Below are 15,937 nucleotides of genomic sequence, written 5' to 3'. Positions count from 1 at the left end.
AAAAAAAAAAAAAAAAAAAAAGCCTGGACCAGACTTGGTGCCTCGTGCCTGTAACCTCAGCACCACTTTGGGAGACCGAGGTAGGTGGATCACTTGAGGTCATGAGTTCAAGGCCAGCCTGGCCAATATGTAAAACCCCATCTCTACTAAAAATACAAAAATTAGCTGGGTGTGCTGGTAGGCTCCTGTGATCCCAGCTACTGGGGAGGCCAAGTCCTGAGAGTCACTTGAACCTGGGAGGCAGAGGTTGCACTGAGCCAAGATTGTGCCACTGCACCCCAGCTCGGTGACAGAGCAAGACTCCATCTCAAAAAATAAGCAAATAAAAAGAGCCTGGCATGTCCTCCTTTCTCTCTCACTCCCTTTCTCTCTCCATGACAGCTCCCCTTCCCCTCCCACCATGACTGGAAGCTTTCTGAGGCCCTCCGCAGAAGGAGATGCTGGTGCCATGCTTCTCTACAGCCTGCAGAACTGTGAGTCAAAGAAACCTCTCTAATTGAAAAGTTACCCAGTGTCAGAAATTCCTTTGTAGCAATGCAAACTAGATTTATACAGAGCTCTTTCTAGGCCTTTTTTACATACGTGCATTCTTCTTTTTCTTTTTTTAAAACATTCATTGGATCAGATTATACATATGTGTCACTTTTTCTCTTATTGATCTTTATATGTGTCTACGCTATTTTTAAATGATGTAATATATGCCTTGGTATATATGTACAAACATAACAAGATGATTCCCCCATTGATAAGCTTTTAGGATGTCTGGCTTTTATAAAACTTGCTGTGTGATCCCTGGCTGGATGTATTTTTGTGTCCATTTTTGAGTATTTTTGTATGATACAGTCCTCAGGGTGGAACTGGGTCTTGAATTTTCTTGTATTCTTCCGTGTTGTTTTTTCTAAAGGTCACACCAGTCTATATTTATATTATCACCTGTGGGAAGTAGAAAAGTTCCTTTTTAAAGTTTCCTTTCTTGTTAAAGAATAAGTGTGCTAATAACTTCGTGAAGCCCTATCCTACGTAGCTGTTAGACATGCCATGCTTACAGGCACATAGTATATTCTATGTCCTTGTACTTTAACCAAGATATCTGTGCTGGACGTGCTCATGGGCATGTCCCAGCTCTCCATTGCTTGTACCTGTTTAGAAAAGTTTTAGGTTATTAGCCAATCAGGTTTTAGTTTAGATTGTGAAGTCTGACTCCAACAGAGATCAGACACAGCAGTAAGGATGACCCCAAATGCATAAGGGATAAATTTGTGTTTTCCTTTGTTCATTGTACTCTCGTGGCATGATGGCTAGTAAGGGTACCCTTCCTGCAGTCCAGGAAGTAACAATTGAGTTGCTGAAAGATGCTTTGTCTCAGCGCTGATTTTTCTCTGTGGCACTGAGCATCTATTTCCAACAACATATGAGAGTACCCTTTTCCACTTAGCCAAAGCAACACTGAATACCATCAGTCTTTTTGGGTTGTGCCAATCTAAGGGATGTCAAGTTTAGCCCAGAGCGGTGGTGTGCACCTGTGGTCCCAGCTACTCAGGATGCTGAGGTGGGAGGATTGGTCGAGCCTAGGAGTTCAAGGCTGCAGTGAGTTATGACTGCACCACTGCACCTGCACTACAGCTTGGGTGACAGAGCGAGACCCCTTAAAAAGAAAAAAAAGATAAAGGATGTCAAGTGCATTCTCATTCTTATGATGAATATAAGTCAGGCATCTTTTTATATGTTCATTGGTCAGTTTTATTAGTGGGTCAGTTGTTTGGCACAGATATTTCCTTTCAACGTGGAGTGAAGGGGCTGCCTGCGCATGTCAGCTGGTTCAAGGGACCACAGGGAGTGTGGCACAGGGCAGGCTGGTGTGGCAACGCCCACCCCAGAATGGCCCTGGGCAGGAGGCAGGGTTGCAGACTACCTGCACTGCAAAGCCACTTGAGTTTCTAAGTAAGCAAGCTCATCTCTTGTCATTTTTATAAAATAATTTTTTATTTTTAAATAGTTTGAGACTCACAAAAAATTGTAAAAGTAATACAGAGAGTTCCCTTGTACCTGCATCCAGTGTCCCCTGATGATGTCGCCCTGCACAACCACAGCACACATAGCACATTTTCTAGACCAGGAAACTGTTGTTTCATACACTCTGTATCATTAACTCAGGTTCACACCATCTTAGGGTTTCACACTTTTTGTTTTTTTTTTAGACAGAGTCTCACTCCGTCACCCAGGCTGGAGGGCAATGGCACAATCTTGGCTCACTGCAACCCCCATCTCCTGGGTTCAAGCAATTCTCCTGCGTCAGCCTCCTGAGTAGCTGGGATTACAGGTGCCTGCCACCACACTCAGCTAATTTTTGTATTTTTAGTAGAGATGGGTTTGCACCATGTTGGCCAGGCTGGTCTCAAACTCCTGACCTCAAGTAATCCAACCACCTCGGCCTCCCAAAGTGATGGGATTATAGGCGTGAGCCACCGTGCCCAGCCCGACCCATTTTTAAACTTTCTCTGTCTTCTCTTCCTCCCTTCCTCTTGGTATACAGATCTGTGACATTTAATCACGCACATAGACTCCAGTAATCACCTCAGTCAGGACACAAAACTGTTCCATTTCCCCAAAGAAACTCCCTTATGCTATTCCTGAATAGCCTGGCCTGATATGTTCTTCTTTCTTCTCTCTGTTAGGACATAAACATGTATGATAAATTGTATAAACTGTCCTATCAAACATGTAAACTGTAAAATAAAAAATAGCTTAAAAATTCACTTTTATGTAATAGCTTTATTGAGATATGATTTAGATGCCAAAAAGCCTACCCGTTTGAAGTGTAAGGTTCAGTGGTTTTTAGTATATTTGCTAAATATACTAAAATATATTATGGTGGTGATTGTGCAATCATCACCATAATCTAATCTTAGAACATCTTTATTATTCCCCAAAGAATCCCCATCAGCAGCCACTCCCCAGCCCTCATTCCCTCACCCTCTAACCCTCAGGAACTGTTCATCCACTTTCTGCCCTGCAGATTTGCTTATCCTGGACATTTCCTATACATGATATTGTATAACATGTGGTCTTTCATGGCTGGCCACGTTCACTTAGCATAATGTTTTCAAGATTCTTCCATGCTGCGGCGTGCATTAGTAGTTTAATCTCGTGGTTGAATAATATTCCCATGTAGGCATACACCACATTTTATTTACCCACCCATCATCAGTTGATGAACATTTGGTTTATTTCCACTTTTCGGCTATCATGAATAGTGCTGCTGTGAGATTTGCATATAAGTTTTTGTATGGATTTAATATAGTTTCATTTATCTTGGTAGATGGCCAGGAGTGGAATCTCTGGGCCATGTGTTGACTCCACAGCTAATATTTTGAGGAACTGCCAGACTGTTTTCCAAAGCGGCTGCACCATTTCACAATCCCACCAGCAGTGAATGAGAGTTCCAATTTCTCCTCATCTTTGCCAACAGTTGTTATTGTTCCTTCGATTCTGAGTTTCAATTTGTGTTTCTCTGATGACTAATGATATCAAGCATCTTTTCACATGAGCTCTCTTTCAAAAACTCACTTTAAGCTGGGTGCAGGGTGCATCCCTTTGTCCGAGCTACTCGGGAAGATCACTTGAACCTAGGAGTTCAAGGCCAACCTGGCTACATAGCAAGACCCCACCTGAAACAAACAAACTTTAACTCTTAGGTGGAGAAAGTAGGGAAGAGAGGCCAGTGTGGCTGCAGAAAAGCTACCTGCAGCCAGCGGGCATGAGGCCAGTGCTGGTCTGCACTCACTGAGGAAGAGAGAGGGAAACTAATAAACTAGGGTCTGTTTTGGAGGAAAGAGTAAGAAAGCAATTCCCAGGCGCTGGGGAGTCTGTGCAGACTGGGGTCAGAAGCTGAGTCCCTCACTTCCAGAGTGGCACAATGTCCCTTACTCTTACTTGTTACTTCCCCTTGCCTTGAGGGCATTTGGAAGAGTTCCTCAGTGTCAAAGATTTGAACCTGCCATGAGCAGAGGACTTGGACTAATTCAATGTATAGCTTAGTGGTCAAAATTAGAGGGAGATTTGGGCTCCATACAAGAGAATTTTGTCTAATATTCTGAACAATCTGCAGCGGGTTTTAGCATTCCAGCAGCTGTGAATCTGTTTGCCGGATGGTGAGCTGTGTGTTTTGGGGGGGCTGCCCTCAAAGGAAGTGATGGCTGACTTGACAGATGGTGAGGTCTACTATGACCCCAGACTCAACATCCTTAGGATGAAAGTTGAGACTAGATACTGTATTAAGACACCTGGGTGCTTTCTGGGGCTTGCAGAGAAACTTAAATATAACAAGAGCTGACATCATTTTAATGCCACTTATTAAGAACCACACATTCTACTAAAGGCTTTAACACGTCAACTCTTTTTAATCCTAACAACAACCCTTCGAAGTAGGCACTCTTGTTATCGCTAACCGGCAGATGGAAAACTGAAGCTCAGAGAGGTTAAGTAACTTGCTCAAAACCACACAGCTCATAAGTGATCAAGCCAGGATGTGAATTCAAGCAGCCCGATTCCACGGCCCATACTTTCAGTTATTATACCACATGGCTAAGATATAGCTGCAGGTAGATTTTAGCCAACCTAGAAAAACTTGCTTCCATTCTATGGAACCACTTAGAAAATACACAAGGCAACATGAAATTCAGAGGTCATTGTTGTGGCTTCTTAAATGTGCAATTTGAAATGTGAGAACACAGAGCTCAAAGTATGCCCCCCACTCCGAGTTGATTTGTAGGAGGAGTGCGTAAAGGAGGCTGGATCTGGAGGAGGGACTGTCTTGGGTGCATCCCGCCTGCGAAGAAGCTTCCATGAAGAAGTGGGTAAACTGGAAGGGCCTTGCTGAGGCTTTCAATCAGCTTCAGAGATTTGAACCTGTGGTGAGAAGACTGGACTAATTCAATGTAGTTCAGTGGTCAGAATTAGAGGCAGATTTGGGCTCCATACAATAAAATTTTGCCTAATAGTCTGAATAATCTGCAATGAGTTTTACCACTCCAACAGCTGTGAATCCATTCTATGAATCGCAGAGCTCTAGAGAAGGTTCTAGAAGGAAACCCGAGATGGCTGACAATTCTAGCATGCTGCGGTGCTGGAGGTGGACACCTAAGGCATTCTTTGCTCAGAAACCTTGTGGAGAGACAGGGCTCCGTGACTTTCCTGCTGCTCTACTGCACAGAGCCCCTGTCCAACAAGGAGCCAGAGACCCACACGCCGACATCGTGGTAGGGCTGCCCTGCCCATTGGAGCCCAGCCCTCAACGCCCTCAAAGTCATAGAGACACCTGGCTCATTTAGAGGCTTCGGGTCCGAGTGGAGTGGCTCACACCTGTAATCCTAGCACTTTGGGAGGCCAAGGTGAGCGGATCACTTGAGGTCAGAAGTTCAAGACCAGCCTAGCCAACATGGCAAAACCCCACCTCTACCAAAAATACAAAAGGGTGTGGTGGCAGATACCTGTAATCCCAGCTACTTGGGAAACAGAGGCAGAAGAATCGCTTGAACCCAGAAGGGAGAGGTTGCATTAAGCAGAGATCATACCATTGCATTCCAGCCTGGGCAACAGAGTGAGACTCGATCTCAAAAAAAAAAAAGGCGGCTTTGAGTTAGACTCCAGAGGGAAAGCAGTCCAGACACCCACAGGGTGGCCTGCTTGGCTGAGGACCAAGCGACCCGTGGAGAAGCCGAGACCAGCCTTGATGACCCTGTCTCACCTTGAACTGTGGTTCTCAAGCCCTGCAGGACACTGTTGGCAGGCCACTGGAAATACCATAAATGTCTCTTTGCGACCGCAGACACAGAGCTGCACTGAGCCCAGCATGGCCAGGTGGCTGCCCATGCTCAACACGGACACACTCGTGGGAGCAGAAACTCCATGTAAAGGAAGGTCCGGCTGTTATTTCTCCTTTTTTATTTTTTTCAAACTGGGAAAATAAGGTCATTATTCCATCATGCCGCTCACCCCCGGGGAAGTTCAAAGTTCAAGGGAGGGGACCAAGACCAAAGGCCTCCAGAGCGCAGGCCGGGGGCTGTGCCAGGGCAGCAGTGCCTCTTCGGGGCGCTCGGCCACCACGTCTGGACAGAGCTGGGCCCCTCTCCTCGGGCTTCCTGGGTGTGCCTCCTTCATTCCTCCCTGCCCTGCCCCACTCACACCTGTCTGCGTCCTGGTGGTGAAGGGGAAGCTTTCTCTGCTCAGTGGGCTGGGCTGCCTTTATGCCCAGCTGGGCGCATCCTTGCTGGGCGCTGAGTTTACAGTGTGGCCACCCCGGGAAAGCTGGTGTCTCACTCTGTGGTACAAGCATCTTCCAGCAAGAAAAGTGAGGAGGCCCCAAGAGTCTTTCCAGCACACCCGGGAGAGAGGGGAGTCTGAATAAAGCCTCGGGCACAGCTGGAACAAAGGACTTTTTCTCTCAGCACAACTCATGTGAGAACACTGGCACCTGCTGACATCTCTGTGGAATGATTTGCTGAACAGGGGCCGGCTGGCCTTCCCCTCCACACCACTTCTCCTTCAAATGGGAAATCCAAACCTCTGAAGGCCCAGAGGCTGTTTCCCACCCACAAGCACTAGAGAAACCTACTTTTCCTGCTGTTGGAAACTTCCAGGACTTCCCTCTCTCAGAAAACTATGACCAGCTCTGCGCTCATGATCAGCAGGCTGGTGCACGGTGGTAGGGAAGACATTACCGCCCCCGCAAGCCCAGGAACACCCTCGTGTCAATAATGGCCTATGATGATGGCAGGCCTTAATGGGAGGTGTGCTGAGCAGAACAAGGAACCCCTCTGCCCCCAACCAGAGGCCCACCTGCCAATCCCTGGAACCTAAGCCTATGTTACCTTTCACAGCAAACAGGAATTCAGGTGGCAAAGGAGTTCAGGTTGCAATCGGCTGACCATGAGATGGGGAGAGGACCCGAGAATATCCTGTGGGTGCAATGTCATCACAAGGGTCCTTGAGAGTGAGAACCTGTTCACAGTGGAGACCCAGCCGTGAAGAAGGCAGGACGTGCAACCTTGCTGGCTTTGATGATGGACAGGGGATGTAAGCCCAGGGGCATGGGCAGCCTCTGAAAGCCAGGATGGTGTGAAGTGAAATCCCCGCTTAGAGCCGCCAGAAAGAACTGCAGCCCAGAGACACCTTTACTTTCACCCGGGGAGGCTGTGTCAGATTTCTGACCTCGAGAACTGTAAGATACATTTGTGTTGTTGAAGCCAATAAGTTCGAGGTCATTTGTTACAGCAGCAACAAGAAACCAATATGGAGGTGATTTCAGGCCCCTGAGGGATTCCAACGGCAGTGGGCACACTCGGGAGTTTTGAGTCAATACAATGGTCACGGTGCCCAGCACCTTAGTCCCTCAGGACGGATTTGCAGAAGAGTGGAGAGAGCAGGAAAAGAGGAAGAACCGGGAAACAGTCACATCAGAGCATCTGCTTTTGTCCTTTCCCAGTGCATAGGCACAGATCAGCTTGGAGAACTCACTTTTGTGTTTCTGGTTCAAGGAACGAAGTCCTCATTTCTCCCTGTGCTCATGAGGAACAGGAAGTCAAATTAAAGTTTAAAAGGATGATGCGGCTGGAAAAATCATTGTCACCATGAGTACTGTCTGGGGGCTGCCTTTAGACTTTGCCCAGTTTATCTGTCACCAAACAGAGGATAATACCAGGGACAGGTCCATTGTGATCTGTCTGCTGGGGAGAGCCTTGCAGCCAGTGTGGAGACACAGAAAGAACAGCTGAAAAGAAAAGGCAGGCAGCTCCTCCCTCTGGATGAACTGCCTGGCACATGGCCACTGGAGGAAGATCTGGCACCTCCGGGCCCTTTTTTTGCCTCTTTCCTCCCTCAGGCTGATCCTGCATTTAAAGGAGTGGAGGCAGGGCCTGCTTGTCAAAGTGACAGGCCACATGCCCAGAGGGCAGAAGTTGCTCCCCAGTGGAGAGAGGATCTCCCGCCATGGAGTCGGTGCTCGTGAATTCCCACCAAGCTCTGTTATTGACAATGATCTCGATCAATCATGGGCTCCCCTTGAGCCCTGGTTCTTGATCTTTTGTGGAAAGAAATGACCAGCTGCCAAGGATGTGTAGAAAGTAAAATGTGTTTTGTTTTAAAGTTTTTTTTTGTTAAATAATAATGCTATATTTTGTTAAATAATAATGTTTGAAACAAGTTTCTTTCAAAGACTTTCTTCAAAGCCCTCTCGCTTTTTGCTAGTAACTCTTTAAGCCCTAGCCTATGCAGTTGTTAGATATAAAAGAATAAGTGCATTCTATGTCCTTGTACGTTAACCAAGGTATTTGTTATTACTTTTCTAAGTCTTTTTGCAAGCAACTTCCTGTCCCTTCCTTATTTAGACTTTCTCTTTTCCTTTGTTCTCCACTGCCTTTTCCTATTTAGAACAGTTTTCAGTTGCTAGCCAATCAAGTGCATTTAGATTGTGAAGTCTAGCTCCAACCAACAAGGATCAGACATAGCAACGTGTAAGAAATAAATATGCCTGCCTTTCCTTTGTTCATTGTGCTCTCGTGGCAAGGATAGGTAATAAGAGCACCTTTTCTGCAGAAAGTAAAACTGCCTTGCTGAGAAAACGTTTTGCCTAAATGCTAATCTTTCCTTGCAGTACCTAAGAACACACATTCTAGCTCTATCAGGTGACTGGAAGGGTCTGGGTGCTGGGCATTGCACTATCAAATGAGATAAAGTGCGTGCAAATGCTTTGTGTAAAGCACAGTCTTCAATTCCTAGGGCTGCTGTTAGAAATGACCAACACCTTGGTAATTTAGAACAGAAATGTTTACAGTTTTGGAGGCCAGGCTTCTGAGGCTGTGCTCCCTGCAGAGGTTCAGGGAGACTCTGTTCTTCGCCTTTTCTCACTCCCAGCGGCTGTGATGTTTCCTGGTGTTCCTTAGCTTGTGGCTGCCTCTCTCCAATCTGTGCCACCGTCTCTACATTCCCTTCTCCTCTGTGTGTGTGAAATCTCCCTCTTTCTCTTTTTGAGGAAGCATCTTGCTCTGTTGCCCAGGCCGGAGGGCAGTGGTTTGATCATGGCTCACTGCAGCCTCAACCTCCGGGGCTCAAGTGATCCTCCTGCCTCAACCTCCTGAGTAGTAGGTACTACCGGAATGTGCCACCATACCTGGCTAATTTTTTAATTTTAATTTTTTTTTTTTTTTTTTTTTTTTTTTGAGAAGGGGTCTCACTATGTTGGATAGGCTGGTCTCGAACTCCTGAGCTCAAGTGATCTTCCTCCTTCAGCCTTCCAGAGTGCTGGGAGTGACAGGTGAGCCACTGTGTCCAGCCTGTCTTTTATAAGGATTATAAGGACACTTATGATTGGATTAAGAACCCATTTGAATAATCCAGGATCATCTCTCCATGTTAAGATATTTAATCAAAATTGCAAAGAACCTTTTTCCTTATAAGGTGACATTTAATGCTCTAGAAATTAGAACCTGTGATCTGAGAAACTGAAATAGACACCGCTTTATCAACTAAGTCAGACCCTAAGGTTAAAGAAACAAAAGGTACCTAGGGGTGGATGGTTCGGGGCCCAGCTGGCATGGCAAATTTCTAAATTCCTATGGCTGCAAGGAAAACCATTGTCTTGCAAAACTCCCTAGCAAAAGGAGCTGTCAGGCAAGTGATCAGATCTGGCCTAATTCGGCGTTACACCCCAGACCACTATATCTTAGTTGGACAGAGGGCCAGCCTCACAAATGTTCTTTTCTGATAAACACCTGCAGACCTGAAGCCAGTTTCAGCAGCTTATAGAGGCTGTGCAGAAACTTTGTGTCCTACAGTTTACCTTCTAACTTGAGCTAAATACCACCTAATTTTAATGCTAAAACGTTGCCCAAAAATGAACATGGGATGCACATTGTAGATGTGGTTACCCACTGCACATGTGCTCTACCCACCTCATAAACACGCATAGCTTTCCCCCCAAACCTGCTGAACACGTCTACTTTTTTGGTGTAATACGGACCTTGTTAGGCATAAAACCCAAGTCCTCCCTTCTCCTCTGAAGAGAGCACCTTCAGTCCAAACTGGAGATGATCTCTTCCCAGTTTGCAAACTGATGCTGCCAATAGAGCTCTCCTTCCTACTAGTTAGCCATTCTCATGGCCTTTTGGACAACAGACCTAGTATCTTTGGGTAGGCCATTACTTGGCCTCCCAGAGTCCTCCCTTGGATCTCCAAAGATTCATGTCTGTTCTACATGCAAACTGTATTTACCCCATGCCAATGTCCCCAAAGTCTTAACCCACTATAATCAATTCATGTCTAAAATCTCATCTAAATCTCATTAACTCAGAAGTTACAAATCACAGCATCTAATGCAGATGGTGGTTAGACTCTGGATCTGATCCATCCTGGAAAAAAGTTCCTTTCCATCTCTGGATCTGTGAAACTAGAAAATCGCTTGTTTATTCCAAATGCAATGTCAGGCCAGGTGGGGTATAACAGTATGACAGGGATAGACACTCTCATTCCAAAAGGGAACAACGAAAGGAAGAAAGAAGTCACAAGTCTCACCTAATGAAGAACTCCAGGCCAGGCTTGGTGGCTCACGCCTGTAATCCCAGCACTTTGGGAGGCTGAGGCAGGCGGATCATGAGGTCAGGAGTTTGAGACCAGCCTGACCATCATGGTGAGACCTCGTCTCTACCAAAAATACAAAATTAGCCAGGCATGGTGGCGCGTCCCTGTAATCCCAGCTACTCAGGAAGCTGAGGCAGGAGAATCACTTGAACTCAGGAGGCAGAGGTTGCAGTAAGCTGAGATCGTGCCAGTGCATTCCAGAGCCTGAGTGACAGAGCAAGACTCCATCTCAAAAAAAAAAAAAAAAATTACTCCAGCACGGCAGATTCCATTAGGGTTCAGGGCTGGGGGGATAACCTCTGTGGCTTGGGCCTCCACCCTATGGGCTCATGGCTCCTATATGAGAGATTGGGACCTAACACTTTGTGCGGCAATTATTCAGTCTAGGTTGGTGCAAGAATTATTAAACGTAATGGCAAAAACCCCAATAACTTTTGCACCAACCTAATACTATCCAGGTGTAGGTTGATATTATTGTATCAACTGTATCAAAGTGTATCATTTGTTTGTTTATTTTTATAAAGACAGGTCATGCTGTGTTACCCAGACTGGTATAGAACTGGCCTCAAGTGATGCTCTTGCGTCAGCCTCCTGAGTCACTGGGATGCCAGGCGTGAGAGCCACCCCACCTAGCCTCGGAGTGTTTTTTTTTTATTTTTTTTTTTTTACTAACAGTATACCACTTTCAGCACCGTTTATCTTAGTGATCCACAAGGCAAGTCTGACTGATGGGCACTGCTCAGGCCATCTGGCCCTTTCCTTCTTTCTGGCCTGCAGGGTGGCTCTGGCTGATGCCCGATGTGGCTGGGATTATGAACAGAGGCAGAGCTGATTTGAACTGGACCCACCATCTCTGGGCAGCCCTCCACAAGCCGTTACATTCCCTGAGCACATTGTAGCCATTCCAGCCTCTCTCCCGTTCCCTCTCCCTGAATGCTTGGGAGCAGGATGAGGAATCGAAGGCTTCTGTCATGAAGCTGCTTTCCTATTTGCTCACAGCACCCGCCAGCCCACTCAGTCTGAGCAATTCTATGGTCCATTCTCAGAGTCTAACCCATATCTGAATTAGATGCTGTGGGAAGTAGAAAAGTTCCTTTTAAAAGTTTTTTTATTGCATTTTAGGTATTGGGGTACATGTGAAGAACATGCAAGATTGTTGCATAGGTACACACATGGCAGCATAATTTGCTGCCTTCCTCCCCTTCACCTATATCTGGCATTTCTCCCCATGCTATCTCTCCCCAACTCCCCACCCCCCACTCTTCCTCCCCTATATCCCCCCAACAGACCCCAGTGTGTGATGCTTCCCTCCGTGTCCATGTGTTCTCATTGTTCAACACCCACCTATGAAAAAGAACATGCGGTGTTTGATTTTCTGTTCCTGTGTCAGTTTGCTGAGAATGATGGTTTCCAGGTTCATCCATGTCCTTACAAGGGACATGAACTCATCATTTTTTATGGCTGCATAGTATTCCATGGTGTATATGTGCCACACTTTCCCTGTCCAGTCTATCATCGATGGGCATTTGGGTTGGTTCCAGGTCTTTGCTATTGTAAACAGTGCTGCAATGAACATTCGTGTGCATGTGTCCTTATAGTTGAAAGTTTCTTTTCTTGTTAAAGAATAAGTGTGCTAATAACTCTTTGTTAAGCCCTATCCTATGTAGCTGTTAGACATGCCATGCTTACAGGCACGTAGTACATTCTATGTCCTTGTACTTTAACCAAGATATCTGTGCTGGACATGCTCACAGGCATGTCCTAGCTCTCCATTGCTTGTACCTATTTAGAAAAGTTTTAAGTTATTAGCCAATCGGGTTTTAGTTTGGATTGTGAGGTCTGGCTCCAGCCAATGGAGATCAGACACAGCTGTAAGAATGAACCCAAATGCATAAGGGATAAATTTGTGTGTTTTCCTTTGTTCATTGTACTCTCGTGGCACAATGGCTAGTAAGGGTACCTTTCCATCAGTCCAGGAAGTAACAGTTTCATTGCTGAAAGCTCCCTTGTCTCAGGGCTGATTTTTCTTTGTGGCACTGAGCATCTATTTTTCCAACAGATGTTATGATTTATAACTTCTGAGTTAATGAGATTTAGATGAGATTTTGGACGTGAGTTGATTGTAGTGGGTTGAGACTTTTGGGGACGTTGAAATGGGGTAAATATATTTTGCATATGGAACAGACATGAATCTTTGGAGACCCAAGGGAGGACTCTGGTAGGCCGAATAATGGCCTGCTCAAAGATATTAGGTCTGTTGTCCAAAAGACCAAAAGCCCTGTCCAAAGAGCAGCTTTCCCGTGGGGAGGCAGCACGGATTCCACGTGAATGACGTCCTGTCCACTGCCTCCTGAATGCTCCTCGCCATGAAGTCTTTCCACAAATGACTGTTAGAAAGACCCAGACTTTGGAGAGGCTGGCGTAGTCCTTGCAGACGGAGGACAGAGGCAGGTTGACATGGGCCTCCTGGTGTGAAAGTTCCTGGGATCTGTCTCCTTCTGCCGTGACAGCACCACAGCAAATCCAGCATCCTCAGGCTGAGATGGGGCTGGCATTCATTCTCAGGCTCAGTGTTTCGTTTCTCTCCCGCTGCGTTCAGCTGCTCACTGCTGGTTCCCCGTTAGCTGACTCCTCCGCCTCAAAACCCACCTCTCCTGGGTCCTCAGGGCCTCCTACCCTGGAAGCCAGCATGCACTTGGTTTAATCCTGTGGGCGGTGAGCATCTGTGTGTTTTCCTAACAGGAAGATGCCTTCATACAAAGGTCTCAGGGAAAAGCATTGACGTGCCTATTGGAGGGGCTCTTCATCTCCAGGATGGCAGCGGGACCCAACTGAAGAGCCCGGCCAGGCACTGGGAGCACAGGTGCCTTCCACTAATGAGGGCGTGCTGCCTGCTCCACACATACACACAGGTGCGTCTGGTTTACTGGGCCTCTGCCTTCTCTTGCTGTCTGTGAGGCCATCATAGGATTCTCAGGGCAGCATGGTGTTGGTAGTGGATGAGTCAAGTTAATGAACTGCGGTTCTCCCCTCTGGGAGACACATTTTAGCAGGAGCCGCCATGGGACAAGTTATTTTAATGAGAACACCACAGGTGGCGTGCCAGCAGGACAGGTGTGGATACGTGGAGAGGGGACTTTTCAAAATCTCTCCATTTCATTGCCCAGGCAACGGCTCTTGGAAAGAGCTGGCTTTGGACCCAGGCTGCTGACATGCAGGCTGTGTCCCGGCACCTTCCCATCTGCTCCTTGATCTAACGTCTCTCCCACGGACACCTCAGAGAGGCCCTCCCTGCAACAATGCACCCTGGAGATGCCCTCATGATTTGGATTTGCTGCCTCTGGGGCTAACTTGGCTAAAATTAAAAATTCAAAAAAAAACCATGTTTGGGAAGAAAACATCTGAGTTTTTAGAGCAAGAGAAGGAGAGAGGGGAAGAAAAAGAGACAGGTTGAGAGAGAGAGGGAGAGAAAGTGAGAGAGAGAAAATAGGAAAGAGAGAGGTCAAGAGAGAGAGGAGGGAAAGAGGAAGGCAGGTTGAGAGAGAGAGGGAGGAAGAGAGAGAGAGAGAGAGAGAGAGAAGTGGATCGCGTGAGTGCTTCGAGAGGCAGTTAATGACATTCATTCAGGTATGTGACCTAAGCTGCCAGCTTGAGCTTCTCCCTTCCCAGAGAGGCCATTGTGAAAAGGGACTTTTGACAGATGGGAGTGCCCATCACTCTGAGAGTTGTGCCCTGGTCCCCTCACTGGGATGCAGCATCCTTCTGAGAAGCCCTGCTGTCCCTGGCAGCAGGAAGAGGGCCTGGTGGACATTTCCTGATTCTACTCATACGACATGGCTAGAGCCTCAGGAACCTGTTTCGTCCCCTTCCTCGCCTGCTTGGAGCATCCAAGGGCACAGGAATAAAGGACCGGAGGCCATGCCATCATTTGAATCCAAGGAACAGTGTGAGTAGTCCAGGTGGCGAGCAGCCCCCTCAAGGTGAGGGGCAGAAAACAGACACCCTAGAGGAGGACCTGGCACTCCCTCCCTCACTGCTCATCCCCATCACTGCTCCGTCCATCACTGCTCCCTCCATCCCCACTCCCCCGATTTACTGCTCCTTCCCATCACCGCAACTCCATCACCCTTCCCCACCACCCTTTCCCAATTAACCCCCCACCACACCTCTCCACCACCACCAATCACCCCTTCCCCATGACTCCGCCCCATCACCCCACCATCACCCCTTCCCCCATTACCCCTCCCATCCTCCATCACCCCTCCTCCTACCACCTCCCCCACCACCTCGCCCCCACCACCCAATTGCCATCACCTCTTAACTGACCACCCCTCTAACAGCACCCCTTACCCATCACAACTTGCCCACCACCCATCCCCCAGCACCCCTTCACCCAGCACGCATCCAACACCCCTCCCCCATCACATGCTACCCTATGACCCATTCTTAATCACCCCGTCCTCATCACCACTCCCTCATCACTTCTCTATCACCCCTTCTCCCTTCTCCAATCACCCCTTCTCCCATCACCACTCCCCCATCACCCCTTCCCCATCACCCCTTCTCCCATCACTTCTCCCATCACCCCTTCTCCCATCAAACCTCCCCCATCACCCTTCCCCATCAACCCTCCCCCACCACCCCTTTCCCATCACCACTCCCCCATCACCCATTTTCCCATCACCCTTTCTCCCATCACTTCTCCATCACCCCTTCTCCCATCAATTCTCTGAACACGCCTTCCCCATCACCTCTTCTCCCATCACCCCTTCTCCCGTCACCCCTTCTCCCATCACCCCTTCTCCCGTCACCCCTTCTCCCATCACCCCTTCTCCCATCACCACCTCTCCATCATCCTTTCTCCCTTCAATTCTGCGATCACCCCTTCTCCCATGGCCCCTTTTCCCATCATGATTCTCCCATCACCCCTTCCCCCATCACCACTCCCCCATCACCCCTTCTCCATCACCACTTCTCCCATCACCCCTTCTCTCATCACTTCTCCCATCAACACTCCCCCATCACCCTTCTCCCATTACCCCTTCTCCCATCACCCCTTCTCCATCACCCCTTCTCCAATCACCCCTTCTCTCAGCACTTCTCCGATCAACACTCCCCCATCACCCCTTCTCCCTCACCACTCCTCACCACGCCGCCATCACCCCTTCTCCCATCACCACTGTCCATTACCTATTCTCCCATCGTCCCTTTTCCCATCATTACTCTCTCATCACCCCTTCCGCATCACCATTCCCCCATCACCACACCCCCATCACCACTCCCCCATCACCCCCTCTCCCATCAC

At 47.7% G+C, this 15,937-nt stretch overlaps 1 long non-coding RNA gene across 2 annotated transcripts in view; it reads left to right on the top strand.

The window, feature by feature from the left end:
* Positions 1 to 15,937, top strand: part of LOC108302779 — a 31,344-nt gene that overhangs the window by 2,227 nt on the left and 13,180 nt on the right. The window contains exons 1-3 of one of the 2 annotated variants that reach the window (XR_005199808.1): positions 442 to 473; positions 13,375 to 13,544; positions 14,424 to 14,612. This is a non-coding gene — a long non-coding RNA (uncharacterized LOC108302779). Of the gene's footprint in view, positions 1 to 441; positions 474 to 13,374; positions 13,545 to 14,423; positions 14,613 to 15,937 lie in introns of those variants that run through there. The other variant, XR_005199807.1, reaches the window with a different exon arrangement.

Source organism: Cebus imitator, unplaced genomic scaffold, assembly GCF_001604975.1.
Source record: "Cebus imitator isolate Cc_AM_T3 unplaced genomic scaffold, Cebus_imitator-1.0 Scaffold42, whole genome shotgun sequence".
Lineage (NCBI taxonomy): Eukaryota > Metazoa > Chordata > Mammalia > Primates > Cebidae > Cebus > Cebus imitator.
Note: the sequence above shows the minus strand (reverse complement) of the source record. Positions and strands in the feature narration are given on the sequence as shown.